The sequence below is a fragment of the Diceros bicornis genome, chromosome 4 (assembly GCF_020826845.1).
Source record: "Diceros bicornis minor isolate mBicDic1 chromosome 4, mDicBic1.mat.cur, whole genome shotgun sequence".
In the NCBI taxonomy this organism is placed as follows: domain Eukaryota; kingdom Metazoa; phylum Chordata; class Mammalia; order Perissodactyla; family Rhinocerotidae; genus Diceros; species Diceros bicornis.
The window spans coordinates 73,868,454-73,876,843 of NC_080743.1; positions in this window are offsets into that span (position 1 = coordinate 73,868,454).

An 8,390-nucleotide genomic window follows, 5' to 3' on the forward strand; every position below is an offset into this window, starting at 1 on the left:
TAAAAAGCCAAATTAAAAAAGAAATACAAACAAAAATGACTATTCTTAGGACCCTGACTCAGGCTACAATTAAATTGAAAAAAAAAAGCATAAAAGTATAAATGTTGATAAGATTATAAAGGTTGTGATGTTTGAGCTAATTTTATAGAAAGAGGTTATATCAACTTTGCCTGAAAGTGCTTTGAAAATGGACCTTATATCTGACTGGGAATGCTTCTCCTATTCAATATTATAAGACCGAGACCTATTGATAAAGTCCCCCCAATGAAAGCTATGATTAGAAGTATAAGAGTTGATGGAATTAAGTGATTACATCTCTTTTTGCAGGATTGTATTATAAATTCTATTGTGGGTATAGACATTGTGTCTCACTGGGGAACATTTCCCCTGCCTGATTGTAAGAGAGCATATAAATCTTCCCTTTAAACAATGTTAATTAAGCATACCATAGGGAATTCAATAGAGTTGCCTGAGCCCACACCGTATGAGATAAAAACTAGAGGCTAATATCGGGTGCTAATAAAAAGGATAATAAAAACCCTACCCTCAGGGTAAATTGGTCTAGGGTTAAATTATGCAAGAAAAAAGGGCCTTTGTTAAATGCTTTGTACAGACTTTTGAAGGTGTGATACATTGTCCTGAAGTTTTAGAACATAAAAATCTTGTGATCCACCTCTTAAGTTAAAAATTTCCCTGATACACAGAAGCAATGGGAAAAATGTAACTGGAAGGGTGAGTCAACCTCTTTTTGTCATTCAGACTGTAATCCAGTTCTTTGGATTGCATATCTCTGCAAGGCTGAAGGTATGGCTCTAGCAAGTTGTTCAAATTTCACTTGTCCTTTTGCCAGTCCCAAAGCCTCCGTGTTCCTCTCAAAATGCAATGTAGATTTTCTGGTCTTGTCTTCTCTAGGACCTGAGAGCCATTCTTTGAAATGCAAATGTTTCTCATAAACTAGTGAGTTTTGTATTGCACCTGATTCATAACAAAAATTTAACGGAAGCTATAAGGTCTCTGCCTGTGTCTACTTGTGTGTTCATGTATGTCTGTATATATATGTTGTAAATGTGAGATATTTTTCTACCTCCGGATGGTATGGGCAAAATTAAGAGCTCTATTTGATTGGCTTAAAGCAAGCACTTACATAAATTATTTCTAAATATAAAAGAAACTAACCCAAATGTCTTTCAAGTTAACATGATATGAAATAATCTTTGGTGAATGAAAGCTTGTTTAAGTTTGTTGGTTTGACTAAAATAGACATATCCTCAGAGTTATCAGCATTGGACACGATGCAGACACACAGCCTGGGTTTACTAGTGAATTGAGCTCATGTTATCCCTGTTACAAATTTGTCTGCAAAGTAATAGCTTTATTTTTATTTATTTATGTTTTTTCTTTTTTGTGAGCAGATCAGCCCTGTGCCAACATCTGCCAACCCTCCTCTTTTTTTTGCTGAGGAAGACTGGCCCTGGGCTAACATCCGTGCCCATCTTCCTCCACTTTATATGGGACGCCGCCACAGCATGGCTTGCCAAGCAACGCGTCGGTGCGCGCCCGGGATCCGAACTGGTGAACCCTGGGCCGCCGCAGCGGAGAACGCACACTTAACCGCTTGTGCCACCGGGCCAGCCCCAATAATAGCTTTAAATAATACCTAATTTTGTCTGATGTCTCATGAAGTTTTCTTGGGTAATCTAAGCATAAGTTTTGGGAACAAATGATTTAGATGTGAGATAAGAGTTTCTATAGATAAACTTTTAGCAATAATTATAGTTTATCACATGTGTACTTAAAATAGCTTCCAAAATCTCTTTGGTAACTGAAACTTTGAAGTTTTGCTAGGTTAATTTAAATGATAAAAATTCATTGAGTATCTAGATAATTTTCAAATAAGAGAAAAACTCAAACAGTAATTGCTAAACATGTCTAAGTTTACCTGTTTCTGTTTTATTACAGAGAAACTAAAAAGTGTTTGGGTCTATTGGTAAACATGTCTTATATTTTATTAAAATATTGTACTATGAAGTAACATGTTTCTAGAAATTATGAAAAGTGTTTATAAATTTTCTCAAGTCATAGAATGCTAATGTAAAAGAGCATTTATAATTGCTTACTCAGTTTTTACTTAAAAATCAAGGGTTAAAAATTCATATGTATGATTAAAGCGACTAAAAATTAATAAGGGAAATATCTTTGTATTCAAGGAAAGTAAAATATGTTTTCAGTAAAGAAGGTATAAATAATGGAAATATTTTTGTTTGGTTGGTTAAGAAAGATAAATTTGTCCTAAAGTACTAGGAGGAAAGAAAAAAAAGGCATGGGACAAATTCTAAATGTAAAAAAAAAATGTTGTAAAAGGTTTGTGGAAGAGGAACCTTGAAAAAGAGTTTTACATGGTCAAGTTGGCTAAGACTGAAATAAGTTTAATTAAATGAATAAGTTTTAATATCAAAAGTAAGCTGGTACAAAATTAAAATTTGGTTCTCTCTCTTAAAAGAACAATTTTCTTGAACTTTTAGTCTGCTCTTGATAAAAAAAAAATTACGAAAAGTTTCTTTTTTTGAGTGTTACCAGAAGGGTAGAGATTTTATGTTTTATCAAAATAAATTTACTGTATTGTTTTTATCAGGTCTTTAATCACAGGTGCTAAGGTTTTTCTTACAGCTATTTAATCTTCTGCATTCACCTAAAAATCTTTAACTGTCACCATGGTTAAATAGATAACTAGAAACTGTTTCATAGGGACCTATGATATTATGTGGGTAAATGTTATTGCTATAAGTGTTTTAAAAATTATATAACATTCCTAAAATTCTGATATCTTCTGTTTATCAGTCACAATTCTAGTATTATCTTAAAGTGTTGTATGTCACAGAAATAACCAAGTTACTTTGTCAATTGCCCTTTTAAGTCTTTTGCCATTTACAAACAGCTTGGTTTTACTCTGCTTTTGCAAATGTTTTCATCTTTAGAGAGATTCATGGAAAGAACTCTGACACTTATTCCAGAATACAAGTTTCTGATAAACTTTCAAATCACAAAACTGAACTCAGTAAAAAATTGCAGAACTCTAACAGAGAACCTGATGACTTCAGGAAACTGCTAACAAAAGATCAAGATCAAACATTGATTATGTGGGAGGGAATGAACTGATACAGATAATTATAAATTCTATGACTTTTCTTTTGAAATATTGCTGATTTTTTAAATGTTTTGTTTTTTCAGATTTAAAGGAAACTTTTTCTCTTTTCTTTTAAGTTAACTATGACTCATAGCAATTTGGTAAACTATACCATTGTAAGCAAAATTGAAACATTTATCTTTTTCTCCCTACCTGATCCCTCTAGAATGTGAAAACCCTTAGTAAGTGAATATTCTTATTTCATGGCAATATAGTTATTTGCATAATTTCAATAAGAATGTGTTCTCCTTATAACAGGACACAATTGGAAACATTGGTTATATTATCAAAGGTTTGATTAGAATGCCATATTTGAGAGAAACAGGCATAAACTCAGATATGACCACACAGCTTTTGAGAAACATAGATTGGACTTTATGAAATAAAGACACTTGGAAATATTGGCCTGGTACCTTGTTTATAGGGTTCCTAACAACCTTACCAGGTGAGTAAAGAAGGTCACGTCTCTGGCAGGTGCCTAGAACCTCAAAATATTTGGGGGAGGAATTTATCCACATCTACAGGTATTACTGATGGAGTCTGACAAGTCCTTCACTTTCCTGGACTCTAGAGGGCTTTCAAGTTCAATCTGAGATTCCTTATATAAAGTTCCAGCAAAGCAGATTTTAAAAAGCCTATATGATCAATTGCTATTCTTGCTGTACTTATAGAAATAATTGGACCTAATTTATTAAAACTAGATTTATTTTACAAAGCAGTCTTAATTTGGCTATCTTTGGTAAAAATGAGTGTGATTTTAGAGAGAAAAATTATATTTCAGTAAAAACTATAATACCCATTTGTGGATATTAGATTCTAGTTCTGTTAATTCTTGAAGGTTTTTGTTTTCTAAATAAACTGGACTGGATCTTGAATTCTTCTAGTCTCCTGAAATATCTGGCTACAAATCTCCAAACTATTGTTTTCAATTGTTTATCCACCATTTTCATTTGAAATCAATTGAGAACTGAAACCCTTTTTCCTGAAGCCTTGCAAACGGAAGCTAGACAACTTGATGGGAACGTTGTAGCATGCCTGTTGCTATGTAAGCCACGCAAAAGGATACCTGAATACCTGATGACATCATCAGAGACATTTCAAACTACAAAAGATACCACGACCCTAACATCTAGAAATCTTCTTGACTCGTTGTCCATTGGGCTCAAAAACTGGTTTATAATTCACTCCAATCAATAACGTTGTTTTTCTTTTTATTTCCATAGAAATGTTTCTTATTGAATACATGATTGCTGGTTTCCAAAATATAGGCCTAGCTTTGGAGCCCAACCACATCACCACCTTCTGAAATGAATTTAAGTGGACTGATCTATTATCAGGACTAAGAAATGTGTTCAGTGAGATGAAACAATCTACCAACTCACCTTCTGGACTATGAAACTTCTTAAAGTTTCAAAGGTGAGACTGTGGGGGATCAGAATTGGCCACCTCAAAATGTGTCTTTTTGGCTTGATTATTATTTTTTGTGTGTGTGAGGAAGATTAGCCCTGAGCTAACATCCATTGCCAATCCTCCTCTTTTTGATGAGGAAGACTGGCCCTGGGCTAACATCTGTGCTCATCTTCCTCTGCTTTATATGGGACACCACCACAGCATGGCTTGACAAGAAGTGCATCAGTCCGCACCCAGGATCCGAATCTGTGAACTCTGGGCTGCCAAAGCAGAGTGCATGAACTTAACTGCTATGCCACCAGGCCAGCCACTGGCTTGATTATTTTTAAGAACAAAAGACTCTGAAAGAAACTTTGACCCCACCCCCCCCAACGGCCTAAAACAATTTAAGATAGAAGGCCTGTTCCAGGAAGAAGCTAATACCAGAAGATAACATTGTCTACTGACGGCCCAGCAAACACTTGTTTAATAAACATTTGCATTTCCATCCCCATGTAAATTGCCTTCCTTCCCTTTGAAGCCCCAAACCACTACTCCCAACATCCTCCTTTGTCTTTAGCTGAATATGGTATTTAAGGTGGCAACCTCAGCCATTCTGGTGAGTTGCTCAGTTTTCCTGGGTTTCTCCCATGTATACATGTTATAAAGCTTTGTTTGATTTTCTCCTGTTATTCTGTCTCATATCAATTTAATTCATAGGCCAGCCAGAAGAACCTAGAGGGTAGACAGTAGATGTTTTCCTCCCATATACCTCTCTTAAATGTTTATGTCCTTCTATCCCTCACATCTCTAAACTATTTATTCTGCCTGTTATTTAGTCCATAGTGTTTAGTGAGGAAGGGCTTCCATGGGCCAGGACTTTCCATGTGGGGAGAGGGCTAAACAGGAAAGTCTTATCTCTGCTCTCATGGAGTTCATTTTCTACTTGGGGAGGCAACAATGAACAAGAAAGTAAATAGGTAAACAAATAAAAATAGAATATATAAAAAGGTATAGTAAAAAGTGGTAAGTGTTATAGAGAAAATAAAGCAGAGTTACATGCTAAGTTAGTATGGTGCAGGAAGGTGAGTCAATATTTGAAATGATGAGATGACGTGCCCTTAATTTCAAAACCACCCACTTAAATAAAATAGCAAATATACAGAAACTGATAAATAGATAAAAGTGTTTTAAACACCAAGACATTCCTGATTTATCCTACTCTTTACTAAAGCAAGGCAAGACTTTTTTTTAATCCCTTTTCCCTAATGATTAAAAATTGTTCATTTTAATTTGGACTTTGTTAAAATACCTTGCTAGAAATCTATTTGGACATCTTATGGGATTATGATGTTACTTTATAAGAACATTCAATACATATAAAACTCAGATATCCAACAAACTCAACCTTCCTGAGACACATAAAGCTGAAAATAAGTATATAAGTAAACTTTGGAGAAAAACAAACACATAGAGAAAATCCAGTATGGGATGTCCTGCATTGTATCATGCACCAAGGCCTTCACTTTGTTTATTCACACAGTTCTGACAAGCTTGGGAATATCTTCCTAAATCCATATCAGATTAGAAGCATCACATTAGTTTTAGGGAGAGAACACTGGAATCAGATACACTAAAAGCAGGAGGAAATGACACCTGATAGCTTGAAAGAAAGAAAACCAGCCCCCATCCCCCAAAAAAGGTTCTCTGGAGCCATTTAATCTGGCTATAAAGAGCCATAAAGGAATCAATGTACTTTGATGACACTATTATATCTTTGGTATTGGTACTGATGATAGTGGGCTTGGGTCATCAAGAAACGTTTACATCTACTGAAAATGATAATCCATGTTTAAAAACTTTACAAAGATTTCCCTGGACCCTCAGATATTTGAGGGCCAAAACCTTGTCTGTCTTATACCCCATTGTCAACCCAGGATTCTTAAGATGCCTCACATAAAGTAGGCTATCAAATGGTTGCTGAAAAAAACAAATTAATTGCCTTCTAAATTGATTAAAAACTTAGCTACCTTAGCTATCTTTTGGACTTTTACAATAAAAACTGCCATTTAAGTCTCACCTCAGTTTCTTCTCAGCCTTACATATTTAAATTGCATCCACCTTATTATGTTCTCATAGAAAAAAATTGATTCATAACACATGCCAAAGGTACCATTCTTGTACAATCATTTTTTTTCTGAGGCAGCCTCACAGTGGGGATGTTGACCCCAGCCCACCACCCACCCCCATTCACTAGCAGAAGCTGTTCACTGGGAGGGAAAACAAAGAAAAAATTCATGTTTTGGAGGAAGGGTCTGCCTTCAGGCGAGACATGTTGAGCTTGAGCTACAGTGGGGGAGTCCAGATGAATAGGATAGACTAGTGCTCCCTAACCTTTAGCATGTGCATGAAACATATGGATCCTGATAAACTGAAGATCTTGGTTCAGGAAGTCTGGGTGGGGCCTGGGAGTCTGTGATTCTAACAAACTTCCAGGGAATGCCCATGCTTCTGGTCCCCAGGCCACACTTACAGTGGCAAGTATGTAAACTGCTAGAAATGTAGATCTGGAACCCATAGGGGGATGGAGGTGTCCTCAGAATACAGGTCACAGGTCAAGCCCTGACAGTGGGCAAAATCCCCAGGCAGAGGCCACCCAATGGGGAGGGAAGGTACCTAGGACTGAGTGGTGGGGGTCACCCCAGCTGGCAGGTCCAGAAGCAGGCAAGGAGCCTGAAGGAGACCAGAGAAGAACAAAGGATCAAAGGAGTAGGAGGGAAGCCAGAAGAAAGTTGCAACTGGGAGTTTCTAGAAGGAGGAAGGGCTCCATTATTGTATAACCATTTTGCTTGAAACTCTAATGGAACCTAGAGCTCTTGTGTTCTTTCTAGAATCCGTTGTCCAAATCCTCTAGCTATCCTTAATGGAAACTCCACAGCAACTTCTCTGGGAGACATTCCCTATGGAAAAGAAATTACTTAAATGTGACCACCAGTCAGAGGTATGACGTCGAACCTCACTGGGGAAAGCACCATCCACTGCACAAGTGACAGTCAAGTGAACGAGATTTGGAGTGGCCCTGCCCATCACTGTGAACTTCCCGGTCCTGCTGGTCAGTGCACATTTCCCCACACTCCAGATGGATCAGAATATCTAGGAGAGAAGCCCCACAATTCTATAGTGAGAGTCATTTTTGCTTGTGAAGATGGCTGTGTTGTGAATGTCACAGAATTACCTGCCAAGTGAATAACAGATGGGTTCTAGATGAGCCACACTGCGTCCCAATTGTGGTATTCTCATGTCCCCGCTGGGGTGAGGAGTGTGGGATGGTGAGGAGAGGAGGGGGTGGAGAGCAGAGAGAATCAGTGAGGTCCGGCTTTCATAGAGAATATTTCCAAAGCACCGAAAACAAATGCCAAAGAAAATACCCTGTGATGCCGTCTCTTCTACTAGTTGTCTTCATACTAGATAGATGGGTGTGCAGAGCAAAACATACATGTTGATGGCAGTAATTTACTTCAGAATTGATAATGCTACAGAAATAATTATATAATCCCCAGTGTAGGCATTTATACTGTTTTTGTTAATTCTAAATGTTCTGCTCTAGCTTGTGACTGTATTTTGTTGACCCTTCATCTCGTGGTTAGCAAAGGGAACTCAGGACGCCCTGGAGAAGTGGAGTTCAAGGTTGTGCTCTTGGCCTCTGTAGCTCATTCCTCTTACATATTAGTCTGGCTTTAAATGACAGTGCCTGACAACTGTAGGCTCATTTGTGGCTGTGATTGTCCACACCAGCTCCATCCTCCAGTGAGGACAG